This window comes from Anser brachyrhynchus (assembly GCF_964034855.1).
Source record: "Anser brachyrhynchus genome assembly, chromosome: 24".
Classification (NCBI taxonomy): Eukaryota; Metazoa; Chordata; class Aves; order Anseriformes; family Anatidae; genus Anser; species Anser brachyrhynchus.
In genome coordinates, this window is record NC_137717.1 from 6,039,163 (window position 1) to 6,057,202 (window position 18,040).

The window sequence follows — 18,040 nt, forward strand, 5'->3', positions numbered from 1 at the left end:
AGACGATTTTCCAGAGATACTGAAAAACTTACCAGGAGTTGTGTCACTTCAGAATAATTGGACTAAAAGATCATTGAAGGTCCATTCTAAGTGAAATATTCTATATTCTATATTCTATATTCTATATTCTATATTCTATATTCTATATTCTATATTCTATATTCTATATTCTTCTATATCCTATTCTAAGTAGAATAGCCATGTGTTCAACAGAGTTCACTTAAGGATTTTTCCCCCTGATTTGTATTCAGATAACAGCATTTGAGGAAATGGAGCAAATGAACACCTTGGAGAAAAGTTGCAGAGGTAGGGGAAGCTGAAACACTTGTAGCTAGGTGTGAAAAAAAAAAAAATTAAATCTTATTGTTCTGGTTTTCTACATGGTTCTCTATGAGTTGTGGTCTGAATTGTGCCCATTGCTTTGGTTTGGGAGCAAACCCAGCCCTGTCCCAGCATGAAGCAGGACCTACAGCCCCGTGCCTTTGCCGGACAGGGGAGGAGGCATCTGCTGGGGCTGCCCCGGCTCAGGCAGCTCCTGCCTGGGGCTGAGGGGCCGTTTCGGGATGAGTCAGAGGAGCTATAAAAGCCGAGCGTGGGCTGCCGGGGCCGTAGGCAAATGCACAGGTGCTTCTCACTCCTGGGCCCTTCCTGGAAACGTGCGGCGCTTTGCTTTGCATCCTCACCCTCGGTAGGTGCTCGCACCAATGCGGCTGTGCCTTTTGGAGCCCTCCTTGCCCAAACCTGGTCCCAGCAAGGAAAACCAGCCTTGTTCCCAGCGGGATGCTAAGAGAGAGGTGCTGCTGCCCACCGCCGCTGGCCGGGTGAGGAGGACTTTGCTGCTGTGCTCCTGTCTCAGCCTCTCCTGCTTCGCTTAGCCCTCTGCTCGAAGGCTTGTATGATGCTGAGAAGCTGGTGCAGACCTGAGTTTGGCCCCAGTGTTGCAGCCAAAAAGGCCTGGTATCATGGGGGTTGGGGGCGCCTTGCAATCTGGGCAGCGAGGGGATCGGGGTCCCCGGCAGAGATGGCTTTTCTCTCATCCTGCCTGGCTTCAGGTGTCCCGGAAATCCAAACGTTTGTATTTTCCTCTTGGAGGAAAGGGTATGAGGGTGTTTCACAATGGTTTTCTCTGAAAACTAGCTTTCGGTCTGTCCTCTCCCCTCAAGGGACGTGTTTATCATGCGGCTGAGATGAGCTGAGGGGACCTTTCTGCCTGTCTTCTGAAGTCAGAGGTGTTTGCAAGGGTTCACCATGATCATTGTGGTTCTGGAGCTCTTGGAGCCAAGGGAGTGTTTTCTGCCAGCCAAACTTCGTTTTTTCTATTTTTTTTTTCTTTATAAACAACATTCCCCCCATACAATACATTAATAAACAAGCCAACTGTGGGGCAGGTCGAGATGCAGCTTTCAAGGGATGTTTGTTCCTTGTTTTCCTCAAACTAAGGAAAAAAATGGAGACTTTATATTTAGATTGTGGTGCAAACACTGAGATCCAACAGGGAAAAAAACTTTAACTCAACTCTTTTCAATGGGTTGATTCAAATTTTAACTCTTGTGAGGTTACCCTCTCTGTACAAGCACAAATAGGAAGGGGGATGTTTCTAAAACAGTACAAACAATAATGAAACCTATCTGGCTGCTGTTGCCAATGTTAAAGACTATTTGACAGTAGAGGAAGTGTTAAATACTTCTAATAATCTGTAGTGTTGTCTTAATCATGCTCTTTTTAAAATTACCTGATCTCATTTGTACCCAGTAGATATTAGTTCAAATGAAAACCCTGCATGTGAAAAATGGGAAGCTGCTTCTGTATGAAACACTTCAAGTTAATCAAGCTCAACTTTTGCACTTTTTGCCTTGTTACTATTCTTGGTATGTGACCTTAATGTTTCGTTAACACTTATTCTTTGTATTTATTGCACGTTGGCCTTTACAGTTGTTGTTAGGATGGAACTGCAACGGAAGTGTTAAAACCTGATTCTTGGGAACGCCGTGAGTTATTTCATTCCAGTAATACCACAAGCAGAAAGTGCTTTGGCAACGTGTGAGCCCAGGGTTTCTCTGCCTGTTTAGAGCTGGGGTTCTCACATGTATTAAATCGCACGTGCCCTTCTCCGGGTGCATGTGTGTGTGCTCCCCGACCCACCCGTGCCAGCCATGCCTCCTTCGTTGCCATCCTCCTTGGCTCCAAGCTCGGTATTTATGCTTGGAAGTAGTTGCAGAGGTGGGGAGGCAGCGACTGTAGGAGGGTTATCTTCTCCTGGGACTCAAGCCATGGTGTGTGCTCCCCCTGAGAGCTTGAGGACTGGAGCCCGGATGTCTTGGGGCAGGTTGGACACTGGAATTTGGTGACTTTTATAAGGACTTCAACTCAGCAGTCATCACCAGACAAGAACACACAGTCTTTAATGGTTAAGAAGGATTTTGTCTCTAGAAAACAAGCACATGTGGTTTAGGACGTCCTAATATCACCCTGAAGTGCAGCTCTGCTGCTGCTGCGAGGGCACCCGGTCTTGTGAGATTCAGTCAGAGATTCAGAATCACCAGGGAGATTTTCTGCAGCGCCGCTGATTTACGGGGTTTCTTCTCTGTGCTTAACCTGGCAAGGAGAGAGGAGATGTAGGAAGTTTAAACTAACTTTCCAGGTTAATTAGAGCATTCTGCAGCCTCCTCTTCAGCCAGCCCCTTGTCTCCTTGCCCCATCCCAGCAGTCCAATATGACCCTGGCCGTGCCACAGCATCAGAGCTGTGGATGCATCTCTCAGGTGGGCACCAGATGATCGGGTACAGTGTGCTGCTCCCCGGCAAGGCATTGCAATGCCTTTCGGCCTGATTCGGTGCTTTCATGGCCCTGAGCTCCCTTTCCCTGCCTGGTCAAGGCCATCTGCTGTGAAGGCAGAGGTGCAAACTTTTTGAATACACATCATACGCCGTCCTGAACCTAGATGTGAAGAACCTCAGGCAACTCTTAAAATGTCTCAGGGCAAGGAGGGTCCTTGTGGACCTTGCTTCAGCCTGTTCCAGGGATGCAACAGGAATGTCCCAGGTTTAATTTAGGGATGTAGCAAGTGGTTTCACAGGAAGTGCAGCTGATGTTAGTATTAAGATGGGAAGTGCTCCTGTGCCTGCTTGAAGCAGAAGAGCGAGGTGTCGGTGTGTCCAGCAATCCGGAGAGGTCCCTGGGTGCAGGGTTTTTGCAGGGTCTCTTCCCGTGCCATCCCAATCCTCCTGCACAGGAAGGGCAGCACTGCTCTGTGCGGAGATCAGGGCTGAGACCTGGTGCCCGCAACAGTGCGGGGCTGGAGCCTTGCACTCGGCGGGGCGTCACTGCAGCGGCTGTCGGCCGCTGCTTTGCTCCTTTGCCTGGGAATTTGCAAGATCCTTCCAACCTCCCTTGCCCTCAGCCCATCCCAAACTTGAGCTAAGGGAAGAGTGAAAACCACCTTTCTTGAGCACATTTCTTAACTAAAAATTAGTTTAAATTTTTACTTGCTAAAAATAAATTTCCTTTTCTCCATATGTCCCAAGAATTCCTCTCGTCATCGCACTTTACGTATAAGGGTAACTTTTTAATGCCATCAGTCGTGCTTTTTGCTTTCTGTTCTTGTCTGTTTAAATTCGACTCAACTCTTCTCTTACGAAGTCAAACAAGTTGACATGTGTTTATTCCTTCTCCTTCTCCCCTCCGACCCGTCCTCCTCCGTGGGATTGCAGCGCTTGGCTGGGAGCCGCAGCCTCGTCCCACGGTGCTCGGAGGCTGAGGCTGTTATCGCAATTTGCTCTCTGCAGTTCAGCTTTGCGAAGATTTTTCCTCCATTCAGCAGAGCATGGAAGCTGCAAATGTATCTCCCTTTAGGTCACTGGCTACCATTTGAGGAGTAAATGCTGAGGAATAAGGGTTGCTAAGTATTCAGTTTCCGTTTTTTTTTTTTTTTTCTCCTGTTGCAATATAAACTCAAATTACATTTTTCCTGCCATAAAATAATCTATTAATTTTAAAGGCTTTTTCGTTCTTCTGTCAAAATAGTAATTTTGAAATAATCAGACTTCAAACATTTGATTCTTTTTTTTTTTTCAGTTTCAGCGGGGGATGGATAGCCCTGGATATTGAAATAATACATGACCATCAGAAGCAGCGATTTTGAGCTGCTTCTCCCTGATGCATTCCAGGCCTTAGCAGCAAATATCAATACCATCAAATAAAATGTCATTTTTTCGTGACCCAACCACTTTTTTCTGGTGAACTTGCTGTGTGTTGGGGTGGAAAATAAACAGCTGTCATCCTGGCGGCAACGCAAGGGCATCAGACCTGCTTGCACCGCCCAGCAAACAGCATCTGTTGCAATGACTTTTAGTCACTGGGTCTGATGTGCCCTCAAACCTAGAAATGCAAGGCTCTTCAGCTAGTTCCCTAGGAGGTAGATCTTGCTTTTTCTCTATATTTATTGAATTTGTTCTCTGGCTGGGAAGCTGAATGAGTCTCTGGTTTTGTTTCACGACTTTGCAAATCTACAAGGGCTTGTGCTGAGCTGGACCAGCCGCCCAAGGGACACCAGCTCTACCCAGGGAATACCAGGCTGTAATTTATTGCTGTCTTTACGTTAATCATGTTTTAGGAGGGTTTCCAGCAAAGATATTTCCTTTTGGTTCAAGCTTGCGTATACTTGGAAGAAGTCTTCCCCTGTAAAGAAACAGCGTGTGCCTCTAGGGAGAAGAGTGAACGTGCACGGTGGTATTCACTAGGCAAACAGAATATTACAGAGTAAAAATGCATTACAGAGTAAAAAATCCTGCTTCAGTGTGAGCTTATCCTCCCTCTCAAATAAAGGAGATCAGAAATGTTACAGGAGTGGGCAGCAGACTTCTTAATATACTCCTAGAAGCCAGTGAGGTGACAACACAGCATATGCCTAAGCATCGAAGCACGCTGTGGTTCAGATTTCATCATTTTCTCTGCAGAGATACAAAAGTTGCACATATCCCTTACCTCAAACGACCTTTGCAGGAGGCTGAATCATTTGCATTTTGATGCACTGGCATTTTCTAAACCGAAGAGACATAAGAATTTTTATCACCTTCAACAACTGCGTTGCCAGGGGCAACGCGCATAAATCTGCTCGCCAGCATCAGTCTCAGCATGCAGCAGAGGGCAGTGTTTGTGTGTGAAAAATGCATATTTATACCAAAATCATAAAATCTTGTTTGAACCTTCAGCAAAATTCAGGGTCTGAGTTTTATTGCTTATTGCTAATAGCCATGGCAACGGTATCAATCCAAAGCACGTGTGAATCTGTTTGCAAGTTCCATTGCATCTGACCGTGCGTTACTGGGAAAATGCTGGGCATGTGTTTTAACTCATACTGGATAATCCCTGTCCCAAAGGACTGAGATTTAAAAATATACCTCCTGATGCATTGCTGCTGTCCTCCTCAATAACACAGCCCTCCCTGGCCCAGTGAGGCCAGCGGGCACGGTGGCACCTCGCCACCGCTGGATGCTCCTCACCCAGATGCTGCCTCCAGCCTGGGGAGGCAGTCAGAAGCCAGACGATTTGGTGCTACGTGTCTGGATTTAGGAGGAAACTCTCTGACAAATCAGACAAGAAAATGACATGTTGCAAGAAATAGTGAAGCCGCTGGTAGGCTGATGGCGTCCCCGTTTAACTTCTTAGCAGGTCGGCATTTCTTTTTTTTTTTTTGGCTGGGCTTTTGTGAGAAGGCAAGGTGTCGGCCGGCCTCTCCCAGGGGAGGCTGGCAGGAGGGAGCACCCCGAGCATCCTGCAGACCGATGCCCCGTGTGAGCCCCTTGTCACGCTGCCACGGCAGGCAGCGTTCTGGAGCCTTAATTGTATGGCATCTCTTACAGAGAAGAAAGGCTCAGCCTCCACCTGCTGCCTTGCTGTGCTTCAGTCGGGGAGCTGACACGACCAGTGCACATAGTGTTTGTAGCATCATTTCGGCACAAATCCTGCCCCTGCCACAGACCTGGATTGATGCTGTGGATTTCTGAGCAACAGGACCAGAGCACAAAGAGGTTTTGCCTTGTGGCTACGTGCAGTAAGGCTTGGTAGCTAGCTGTAGCTGACAACAGCAAGGTGAGCTCACTATCTATTTTTTGTTGAGTAAACATCTTGAATAACTCCATTATGTTAAATAGGAACCCTTACAGTTATGTGGTGTTTTGGTTTTAAATAAGCTTTCTTGAATGGAAGGGTAGGAGGTGGTGAGGCGATAAAAAGGCTGCCAGGAAAACCAAAACCTTCTTAGAATAAGGAGGGGAAAAACCATAACGGAGAAAAGAGAATAAAACCTGCAGCTGAAGCACTGAATGGACTATAAATGGCAATAAAGTCAGACTGGGGAGTCAAGCACCAAATGGGCTTTCACTGCCTCTGACAATTAACCTCTTGCAGCATCCCTGGCTATGGTAGGAACCTCATGCTACCCCAAGCAAGCTCCTCTCCAGCTATAAATACACGCAGACCGACAGGCTGCAGTGTCCCAAACTGTGTGGTCTGGCCGTCTGGCCGTCAGGTGCCAGTGCTGTTTACAAGGGAGATTCTGGGCTTTTTATTCTGGGACCATCTGGGCTCTGAAGAGGGAAGAGCCATCGGTGCCACCGGCACCAGAGCCAGCAGATCTCAGTGGGTCTGGTTTCAGCAAAAGCTGCTGGAAGCAAAGGCAGACCCTGAGTCTTTTTTTTTTTTTTTTCTCCCCAGAAAGGTCTGCAAATGCAGGTATATGACGAGAGGGTCTGGTTTTCATGCTGGACTGAATTTTATGCTGTTTTGTAGAGATGGAAATGCAATTCCGCTGCTGCTCTGAAGGAACAGATAATTCTGATTTAGGCTCAGACACTTGCACAGGGAAATCAGGGTGCAAGGGACAACAAAAGAGTGAGACCCAAACTATTCCTTGATATTAAGAGCTCCTTTTTCACTGTGTAGCATCTGCTGTTACAACCCCTTGAAGGTGCTTGCTCAGGGACGCTTCCCGGGGCCAGGCTCAGAGGTCCTTCCAGCACCAGACAGCCACGGGAAGCACCTGCTCTGCCCTACCACCCATCAGCACTGCAGCTAGAGCAGACTTTGCACTTCAAAACGCTTTTGTCACTTTTTTTTTTTTTTTTTAATAACTGCACCTGCAAGGAAGTTATTTTACACGTTCAGCCCTGAGCTGCCATCAGCTGCAGTGATTTACTCCCTGGGTGCAGTGACTGCAGGATTGGGCCACTGCCTGTGTTCAGGTCTCGGCTGAAGGCCGGCGAGATGCGCTCTTTCCCTGATGTGCTGTCAGCTCCTCGTGTTCAAAATGTGACTTTTGGGACACCAACTGGAGGCAATAGTCCCCGCAGGCCTTTCCCCAGAGGAGAGGTGTCTTTGAGCTTTTCCCTGTCGCCTTTTCTTCTTTCAGGACACGTCTGCCATGAAATGACTAAGGAGGCATCGGCTGACATCAGTGAATTTCGGTGGTACGTTCCAAAGGTGCCTGTATTCCCTAAGGAGCCCTCATCTTCCTTACCGAAAAATAAAAAAATGAAAATCCTGGGGGATTGTTGCCGTCCGTAACAACAAACCTGTGCTGAGTGCTCTGAAAGGCAGAGAAGCACTGTTCCCTCTCCCTTTCCCCCCAGCCATGAAGCTCAGGGTGGGGATGCAGGTGTAAGGGGTGACTCTTTCCTGTGGCTGGCTGTGAATGTCACCGAAATGCTCACAGGTGCTGGCTTATCTCCTTCAATTGTTGACTTCTTCTTTCTAAAATGCTTTTGAATAATTAAGGAAGCGATAAGTGTTGTTTTCATTTCTTTTCATACAGTGATGTAGACTTCCACTAAGGTACTGAAGTCCTCAAGAATTCTTTATTTTATTTTATTTTATTTTATTTTATTTTATTTTATTTTATTTTATTTTATTTTATTTTATTTTATTTTATTTTATTTTATTTTATTTTATTTTATTTTATTTTATTTTATTTTATTTTATTATTTTATTTTATTATTTTATTTTATTTTGTTTCATTTTATTTCATTTTATTTTATGTTATTTTATTTCAAAGTGTAAATGCATTTTAGTTAACTGTAGCTACGTACAGAAACTTAGGGCAAAATCATATGACAGCATAGTGTGCGTATCGAAAAAGGATATGATGTGTTATTGGAAACTCCCAGGGAAAAAACCTGAGTTAATTTTACAAGTCACAGGTGGCGTATTTTAATAATGGATGTCATAATCTCTGAATAACTCATAGCAAATCTAAAACAATTGCTACACTTCACAGCTGCTTAGAGCGCTGTTTATAATTTCTCCTTCCTTGCCAGCATGTGATTAGGAAGGGGCATTTCAGAAACTACCGAACACTCTTGGTGCAAACCAGCTGAGGTTTTGGCGAGACTCTTCCACTAAATGTGCAGGGTCGTCAGTTCATGTAAATTAAGCTGAAAACCGTTTTGCACACATCCTTTGGGCTTCTTTTTTTTTTTCTTGTTGAATGGCCACAACAGAATAATGGCTTCATTTTCAGGCTGATCTTCCTGAACCTTAGAGCAGAATCCCTCCTGCGAGGAGAGGCAGGCCGGGCAGGCTCCGTCCCGCGAACAGCGAGCCGCTGGAGCAGGAAGCTCTGTTTCCTGTGATTTGCAGGAATGTATTTCAAAAACCGTCTGACTTTTTAATGGACTCTAGCTGCTTTCGAGTGCTCTGCTGCCAGGAGGCTCAGAAGAGCGCAGAACCCAGCGCTTGGCCACGCTGCCAGGTGAGCTGGGTGCTGCTGGAGGCACGGCAGCGGAGGCAGTGCCTGGCCGGGGGCCCTACGAGCCGTGTCCCACGCGAACCTGGTGGGACACGAGCTCACCCCTTTCTTGTACGAGGTCTACCCCCAGGTCCTCGCCCGTTCTCCACTGGATGTGGAGGAACACAACCCCTCTACCCGCCCCATCATCTTTGCTTGACTCACTCAATGATGTAAATCCGCAGGGAGGGCAGGCAAACGACCAGGGCAGCTCGTGCTGCCCCTGCATGCTGCTCCCCTAGGAAACACCTTCTGCCGTGATGCCGAAACACGGCTAGCGCACAAAAGTCACAGAGGTGCAAGGCAAAGATGATTTTAAAGCTACTTTTATCACCAGTATGTAAGCCTCCTTTTTGTTTATTTCTTAAGAGGGGTTACAGATAACTTTAAATTATCAGTTTAAGATGTGGTCTGTGTAAGAAGTGATATCTGCCCTAATATACATTACATATATATATATATATATATATATAAAGCATATCCTGACTAGCAGCCTCTGAAAGGGGCTCAGATGAGCACTGAGCTGCAGTAAGAGGAGATATCTTGAGCTTTAGTTCATGTCACAGCCTTACAAGTCAGTGAGAAATCTCTGATTTTATTGCTGGTGGGATCAAATTGCCAAATGTTATCACTACAGTCACTTGATATTCTTTTATTTTAAAATATGCCGCTGATTTATTGAATACACATTACCTAAGGTCTTAGTAGTGCTTCAGAATCAGACATCTGCTAATTTGTTCCTGCTCTCTCTTGTAGATCTTGCTTACAAACTTGCCCCTTTCCTGTTCTTCTGAGTACCATTTTATTACCCTAGGTCAGCATCACTGCAAGAAGTTAATAAATCTCTCTTAACAGGCACTAATGTCCTCCTGATTGATTTCTGAATGAAGCACTACATGCGTATAGTATGTTAACCTTGAAGTCCAGCATCAACACCTCATTATTTTCAGCCTCTTGAACAGTTTTCAGGGGTTCCCTGTACCTGAAAAGCCTCGCTATTTTGTTCTGAAAAGGAAGAATGTGAGCCTGCTGAAGCTAATAAGTTAATTAATTAAAAGGGAAGGTAAAGAGAACATTGTATGCTATTACAAATTAAAAAAAATAACAAATAATAATAATGATAAATAAAGACCTGAAGATTTTAATGCTAATTCCACAATTTTTGTGGTCTGTTCCATTATCTTGGAGTTCTTGGAGCTGGCTGTATGGAGATGTTTTTCTTTTTTTAAATAACGAGGGTCAGAAATTAATTCTAGTGCTTTTTTTTTTAATGAACTAATCCTGCAAACAATGAGGCTGGCTTAGAAAAACACACAGCAAATTCAAACAAAAACATCTTTTTACATGACCTTTGGGTTTTCAAGTGTCGGGGCTCACTATGAGTAGTCTTTTCCTAAAATTACATCCGTGTCTTGTTCCACTGCACAAGCAGGACAGAGGTGCACACGTGTCCTTGTGGGGATGTGAAAACTACGAAACCAGCTTCTGAAAACCAAGAAAGCCTTTTCTCATTTCTATTATTTTTAATAATGTTTTTCACAGGTTATTCCAAAGGATAGGACTTTGAAAAATGCACAAGACTCGGTTTTCCAAAGCTTTCAGTGAGAGTTGGTCACTGGGAGGCTGAGCAGTGGAGATAGCATGGTGCAGGAAAAACCTTCTGGTTCTCAGCGCAGCTGGAAGGATTTGCATATTTTGGTGAATGGGCACTTCGCTATTTATAAACTGCTTTTTCTTGGGTGATGTTTTGTCTGCACCAGTTCAGTCAGCTTGCTCTTCTTCAGCTGCTGCTGTACCAACCCCAGCATCACTTTTTTCCTGGGAGCTGACAAGAAGTAAGGTCTGCTAACAAAATACGACTTGCTGTAGAAGTTACCTCTGAGGCCAGGAGTACACGGTCACCCTCTCAGTGTGGGAAACCAAACACGTTTTACTCTTTGGATCCCACATCTCCAAGACCAAGACGTGTGCTGCTAAATCTGTATCTTTTTGCACCCAAAGCAGTAAAGAATTACGACTGCAGTCCTTTGCACAGCACACTGATCTCAGCTTCTCACCTGTGCCTTGGAAGATGATAGCAAATAGCTTCTGGAGGTTTGGGAGCCTTTTCCATAAACTTTGCCCAAATCTTTCAAGCATGAGGGATACAGAGGGAGTCCCAGGTCATGACAGCATGACTGAATATTTCATTTGTCGTTTTTGTTTTTTTTTTTTTGGTGACTATTGCCATGACTATTGCCATTGTTTTTTCGGGTTCTTCAGCTGCCCCAAACCATCTTACATGAGAAACATGGAAAAACATCCTTTTACCAAAGTGCTCCAGCACCCAGTTAGATACCATCAGGTTTCTTTTACTGCCATGCAAGTAATGCTACCTGTGTCTCTTCTGGTCACGTTTTCTCTGGAAGTTTGTGGAAGTTTAAAAAATGATTAAATGTGGAAGACTGCCACAAGCTCTACTTGTTTTCAGCTAAAGGTGTATTAAAGTAAAGCCAGGGCTAACTCTAAGAGGTCAAAAATCAACTTTGGGTAGGAAATTGGATTTATTTATTTTTTCAATTAAATATCATCAATGAGGTTGCAGAGTGATCATCTAAGAGAGGAGCAAGGGAAGGGAGAAACCTACGGCTGCAGCTGCCCGGGATAGCAGCGTGAGACCTCGCAGCCCTGGAAAGTCCCCTCACGTTTGTACTCAGAAAGAAACCATGCTCCTGAAAGGGAGGCTTTTCTTGGCAGCCTTGTAGAAGCAGTGAATGTATTGAGAAAATCCTGAGTGATTTATTTCTCTCATAGTACTACTACTTGCTGTTTGAATCGAGAGAACAGTCTTCCTGCTGCTTGAGCTGCAATCCAGCGTCATTAATAAATAGCATTGGTAAGAAAGAGAAGTGGCTAAATTGTCAGCTCCCATTTGGAAGCTGCCCTGATTAGAATATCCATTAGTATAAATTGTATTTTTATGGTTAACCCACTGTGCTAAATATGAAACTGCATTAAGCTATTATACTCTTTGTAGCCACGAAATTGAATTACCTGGTGCATCTGTTTAGTAAACTGTAAAACCTGAAGAGTTTGGCAATCATTATTATTTATTTTGTGCATTTTAACTCTTTCCTTTGACTAATGTGTAGGCGCTGTGGGGCTTTGGTTCACAGCAATACGCCCCTCTGCACTTAAACATAGTTGCAGAGAACTGAAAATTGGATTTTAAGAAAATTACCTTTTTATCTTTTCCATGTGCAGTGCCATATCATTTATTTATTTATTTGTATGTACACTGTATGCTCCAATGCCAGAAGAATCGGAGTACTTTTTGTTTGTATGAAAGCTGATACATTTAAAATGACCAAAAAACCCCTCTTTCAAATCTTCCTGCCTGTTCAGATCAACGTTGACGGCTCAGCTTATGGTGAATGACTGAATGCTTTCCTCCACCTGCTAACCAAGAGAATGAGTCGACCCTGCAACACCTGTCCACGTTGAAAAAGCCTCTTTAAATCTTCTGGCTCAGGTGGGAAGCAGGTTTCTCCTTAGAGCAGGGGCTCTGTGCCTGCAGGAGGGCAGCGGGGGCTGCTTTTGTCTGCAGGGAGGTTGGCGTGGGACCTGCGGCCTTGGTGGTGCCGTCCCCCTTGTCCTGCACGTGCTGGGCAGGATGTGCTGCATCCGTGAGGTATTTGGGGCGGTGTTTGTGGGGTGAGGTGTTTGGGGGCAGTGTGTTGGTGCTGTGCCTGATCCCAGCACCGAGGGGCTCTGATCTGCCCTGCGCTTTCTGCCTCCTCTTGCTGCGTGCTCCTGCCTGCTTCCCAGGCACAGCGCCGATCCTTGTGCCTCCTCTGAGGCTCGTACACTTACTTGTGAAATTCCCAGCCCTGCGAGCGTGTGAGTGCGTGGGCTGTCTGCTGGCAGAGAAGGTGCTTGGGTTTTTCCTCTGACCCTGAGGGGAAAAGCTTGTGACCTGGCATTGGTTACCCTCGGGGCTCAGGAGCTGAGGGAAAAGATGCAAGATGCTTTTAGGTCCTGTGTATTTGAGAATGCTTGGGTCTGGCAGTGCCCAAGCGTCGTTCCTTCCCTGGTCTTCTCTCTGTGCTTCTCCTTGTGCTGTCCTTGCTCCCTTTCCAGCTCTGTTGAGTGTCCAAGGACCCATGAGGGTGGTGGGAGAGGGCATCCTCTTTTTCCCTGTTTTGTGCCATCTCTTGCGTGGAGCAACAGTGAGCTTATAGGAACGGGTGGATGCTGTCTTAGATAAGGCTTGCGTGAATAATGCTGTCTGTGGGTTACAGGATAGGGGACTGGGAGTAGCAATGGTCTGTGCTGGAAGCAGCCAGAGCGAGAGCTGGGGGCTTGCTGCCGACAGTGCTACGGCAGGAAGCAAAAACAGCAGCGTCGGCTCCGTCCTAGCCTGAAATCCCCAGATGCCAGCAACTTCTTGAGATACTCACAATTCCTAAATTTGCACCAAACACAAACAAAAATGCTGACGGAGCCTGCTGATTTCACTGCTTAAAGCACAGTTTTACTTTCTTTTTTTCCTCCCTTCTCCTAAAGAGCTAATGCTTGATGCAGAGAGCTGGATCTGTCTCCGCTCCTGAATCATCAGTAGTATTGTTGCCTGCCCCAGCTGCAGGATGCCTTGCTGTCGATGATCCTGAGCCAGTTTATACCCTCCTCTTGGAGCCTGGAGTGGAGAGCAAGCAAGTCTTTTTACCCTGCAGATAGACAATTCTGCACAGTGTGTGACGACTTGAATTCTTTCTGCTTTTAATTGGGCATCTCCTCGGAGCACAACCACGCTTCAGCCTTCTGTTCAGCCTTCCTTTGTGTAACTTTAGAGAAGGCAGGGGCAGCCTGGCTTTCTGGTGCAGCTGGATGCTGTGAGAAGTGGACTGGGAGCAGTGGCTGAGCTGGCTCCTCTGGGTGATGCTGAACACGTGGCGTAATTCTGTGTCCCTTGGTGATGCTGCTTGTGTGTGTCCTAAGTGTAGAAGTTATACAGGGCAGTAATTAGTACTTGAAGGTTCAAACCGAAACAGGTGAAGTCACTTTAAACCGTAGGTCCAAGCCCTGCTGGGAAAAGAACAAGAAAATTGAGTGCAGACCTACTGGTGCGTAGAAAGCCCTTTGATGCATCTTCAAGAGCAGAGTGGTGTTTTCTTCTGAGGAGGTTTTTTAAGCTATGTTTTGTGGAGTAGAAATGTTTAGTATCCCATGCCGGAGTGGCCTTCGTTCTCTCTTTGGATGAGCAATATTCCTCTTGCCACTTGTTGATCTGCTGGGACACCGTGCCTCAGATGGATAACAAACCCATGGCGCAGGCACTGGAGGAGAAGAGTAGGAGAGCAGGCATGAGAGGTAACACGTGCTTGGGTGGCTGTGCTGTTTTTAATAGGGGAAACTAAACAACAACAACAAAATTTGATCAGTAAATATCAATTAAATATCAATTTTCTGCTGCATCTGCCTTTCCTGAAAGGATCAGCTGTAGTCCAGTGACTACCCCAATTAATAAAAATTACTGGAAAGATACAATATTTGGTTTGAATAGAGAACAAACAGGCTTGAGTGCTAGATACATGTTTTCAGTTACCTGGGGCAGATGAACTCAGTGCACTTAAATACAAAAAACGCAGCTCAAGCAATCTCACTTGCCGGTGGTTGTTTCTGTGACGTGCTGTAGACGGTTGCTGGATACCAAGTTTTGCAGGCTGGGGAAAAGTGGTAGATGGGATGTACTGGGGGTTTTCAATTCTGGCGCGGCTGCAGGTGCACGTGGGAATGTTGCAAAAGACAGTTTTCATAACTTAGTGTATCAAGAGAAAGCAATTCCAGGATGGGTCTAAAGCTGATTAGACAGCCATATCTGTGGAATAATTATCATCTCCTGTCAAAGTGCAAGTGTGTATGGAGGGGGGCTCTGTGAGGTGATATCTACTATTTTAATTAATTGGAGCATGCTTATTAAATCTGCAGATGGCACAAAGCTGAGACGGGCCGTAAGGACATTAGAGGAAAGGATTAGAATTTAAAACAACAATGGCAAAATGGAAAAAAATCAGGAAGTAATTCAATAAGGGCAAAAATAAACTTCTAAACTTAGTCAGGAACGGGCACCCGCAGGAAGGATGGCTGGGGCACACCGGGGCCAGCAGCTGGGGTGCGGAGGCACTGGTGCTGCGCTGTGTGCGTGGTGCGGCACGAGGCTGTGAGATGCAGGGAGCTGACGTGCTCTGCTCATCATCAGGAGGAGGTTTTGGTGCCTTGAACTTTGCAATATGAGGAGCAGGTGGAGAGAGCTTAGAGGAAAAATCGCAGACATGATTAGAGGGGTGGGAAACCGGACTTGCAAGGAAAGATGGGGAATGTTTGATCTACTAAAAAAAAAAACAAACTTTTTTTTTGTACTTAACATCTTTCATGTAAGAAGATTGATGCCATTTTGAAGGGCAAGGATAAGCTGGGCATGATCTGACTCTTATAGCAAGTCTTGAAGTGATGGGAAATGGTGGCTAGGCATTAGGAATATAAAGTTTCTGTAACTCCTGTTGTAAAAATAAAGGCACCTAGTATGAGAACTGGGTGTCAAGGAAGGAAAAGTAGTACCCTGCTTATTTCTATACTTATTTCATTTGCAGAACTTGATTTAAAAAACAGTGTAGTGCTGAAAGAATCACAGAATGTGCTTTTGCTGTTGGATGGGTTTTCTGCTTCATCCTGGCTGTAACCTACAGCTCTCCATGTGTTTCTTTGACCTTTTGCAAGCACGCTGCAGTCTTGCACGTGTGGGAGATCTGCTGCTTCCTCCCAAATTGGTGAACAAATTCACTATTTAGTCTGTGGGCCAGCATTTCCCGTCTGGAAAATGGAGATGATAACAGAAGGAAAAGAACAGAAATCCATTAATATTTTATAAAGCATTCAAACAACTACAGCAATGAGTGCCATAGAAAAGCCTCTGAGGAAATAAACAGATTTCTGTCTTCAGAGCAGATGTTGAAATAATTATAGTAAATAAGGCACAAGGCCACACACTGAACAGCGAGAACAGAATGGGCTGCTGAATTGCTGCTCGCTGCCTGCGCAGCACCGCTTCTGCACACCCAGGGAGGCAGAGGGCCCGCGGAAAGCAGTGATCTCAGGAAAGGCTGCAGTAAAATTCATGGGTACAACAAGGTTAAGTTTGGGCAGGAGAATGTGTTTTTCATATTTCTGAACTTCAGAGTGCTTGACTTTATGATCCTGGTAATCACGTAATGTACATCATAAGGTAAACTCCAGCACAGGGGAAAAACAGACTGTAAAGCTGGAGTGAAAAATCTGTTTTAAAGAAAATATCGCTTTTAGAAGGCAAGATGAGATGCATTTTAACAAAGATGGCATATGTGTTCAGAATAGACTCTTAACTGACAGTAATTTTTTTGCCCTCTGAAGGCCTGCTAGAACACTTACACCAATATTACGGTGCTCATAGAAAGTCTGGGGCATCCAGATAGCATAAAGTAATTGTTGATGGTAGTTCATCTTTGTTACGTTTGTGACTCCAGGAACAGTTTGTTCAAATATTGGATGTTTCTACCACTTCCTTGACCCTCCAAAACCTTGCACAAGCTCCATCTTAATGCATAACAACTATATGCCTGTGCTTTAGCAAAATTTCAGGGTCTATTCTATAGTGAATCCCTATCACTTCTGCATTAACTTAAATCCACAGTGAGGGTGAAAAAGGAAAACAAACCTATATGAGTTTATCAATATCTTGCTCATGCTCACTGTTTAAATACAATAGAAGCCATTTGATCTTTAGATGTAAAGACATTAGCCAACTCTTTTCTTGAAGGTCTGGTGAGAAGTCACTTAGCCCAGTTCTGTGCAGTCCATATGAACACAGAATTCAGACGTGGAAAATCCACGCTGAGCCTTGCTCACCCAGAAGCTCAGTTTTTCAGCAGAAACACTTCAAAGTTGTGCCTTGCTCTGTGTTGCATTTGTCACGTGAAGGTTGTCCTGGAAATTTACAGGCTTTGATCTTCTAGGGGGGAAAAAAAAATAAAAAATGAACAGCCCAGATGAGGTGTGGTTTCCTAGGGGTTTGCATCCTTTGGATGCTAAATAATTCATGATGGTCCTGTTGCAGTGACCCCTGCCGTGTCCCGTATGTGGTGCTATGTGCTGGGGTGACCTGCAGCCTCACGCACAGTCTGTGTGGTTGGCTCGTGCTGATGGGCTCTGCTTGGTTGCCATCACCAGGCCCGCGGCCTCTTGCAGACTTTTTGCTGTGTTGAGGAATTTGTCTGCCTCCATCTACACTAAAGCTGTTTTCCCCAGCTTTCATGCCTCTCCTTCATAGGGTCACAATTCTGATGCTCGTAACCATGCTTTGAATTTTGTTGCAGTTAGAATGCACAGAAGTGGTTGCATAAACCTTGTTTCCATAGGAAACTTTGCTAATAAATACGGCAGTGCAGAGCAGTCTGAAAAGCCACCAGGAACACGAACCCACAGTTGAATTCTGCGTTTCCCTGCTGTTGGAGGGACTCGCTCAGGTTCTGCAATGCACACCCACGTGTTGGGGCACGATCGTGCCTTGGGCTCCCAGGTTCTGTAATGCCAAGTAATAATGAACAGAAGAAATGCAGGGGCTTTGAGATTTGCCTCCTGGGTACATATACTACATAAACAAAAACGCAGACAACCAAAAAAAAAAAAAAGGCCAGAAGCTCTATAATTAAAACGGTACTAATCTAGTGCTCGCTTACCTCTTGGACTTGGCTTTGTTTTGCTGCCATTAGGGATGTATATATGCACATGTATACTGCTAGCAGCTCTTTTTCCTTTTTCAGCACCTGTCTCCTTCCTGCTTCAGCCACCCCAGTGCAAGTGTGCTGCAGACGTGCTCAGCTGGTGCACGGAAGGGACAAGGCTCTTGGTTCATGCCCCAGCTGTCCTTGTGTTGACCTCAGCAGCTTCTCATTATTCTGGTGTGCTGAACCAAAATGCAGTGTTACTTCCTTTTTTCACATGTGGACTTACTTTCCCTGTTAGTCTGGAAAAGAGCAGAGTGGGCTGAGGGCTGTCCCAGCTGCATACCACCTCCTCCCGTTTTAGACCTAGGCTGACACCACTGTGGTCAGGAAAACTTTTGGTTCAGCAACGCAAAGCCTTCCTCTGATCTCTGGAGTGTCTTGGGCTTTGGAAAATGTCTCTCTGGTTCTCTGGATTTAGCTACATCAGCCTGTTCCCAGTGCTGTCCCCAGCCTGCGGGTG

General features: G+C 45.4%; 1 protein-coding gene across 6 annotated transcripts in view; it reads left to right on the top strand.

The window, feature by feature from the left end:
* The first annotated feature begins 636 nt into the window (after positions 1 to 636).
* The window catches only part of HIVEP3 (HIVEP zinc finger 3), a 302,477-nt gene continuing 285,073 nt past the window's right edge, over positions 637 to 18,040 (top strand). For 4 of the 6 annotated variants that reach the window (XM_080566588.1, XM_080566589.1, XM_080566591.1 and 1 more), the window contains exon 1: positions 12,288 to 12,452. The gene's annotated coding sequence lies outside the window, so the exon portion shown is untranslated. Of the gene's footprint in view, positions 822 to 12,287; positions 12,453 to 18,040 lie in introns of those variants that run through there. The other 2 variants (XM_080566580.1, XM_080566583.1) reach the window with 1 other exon arrangement.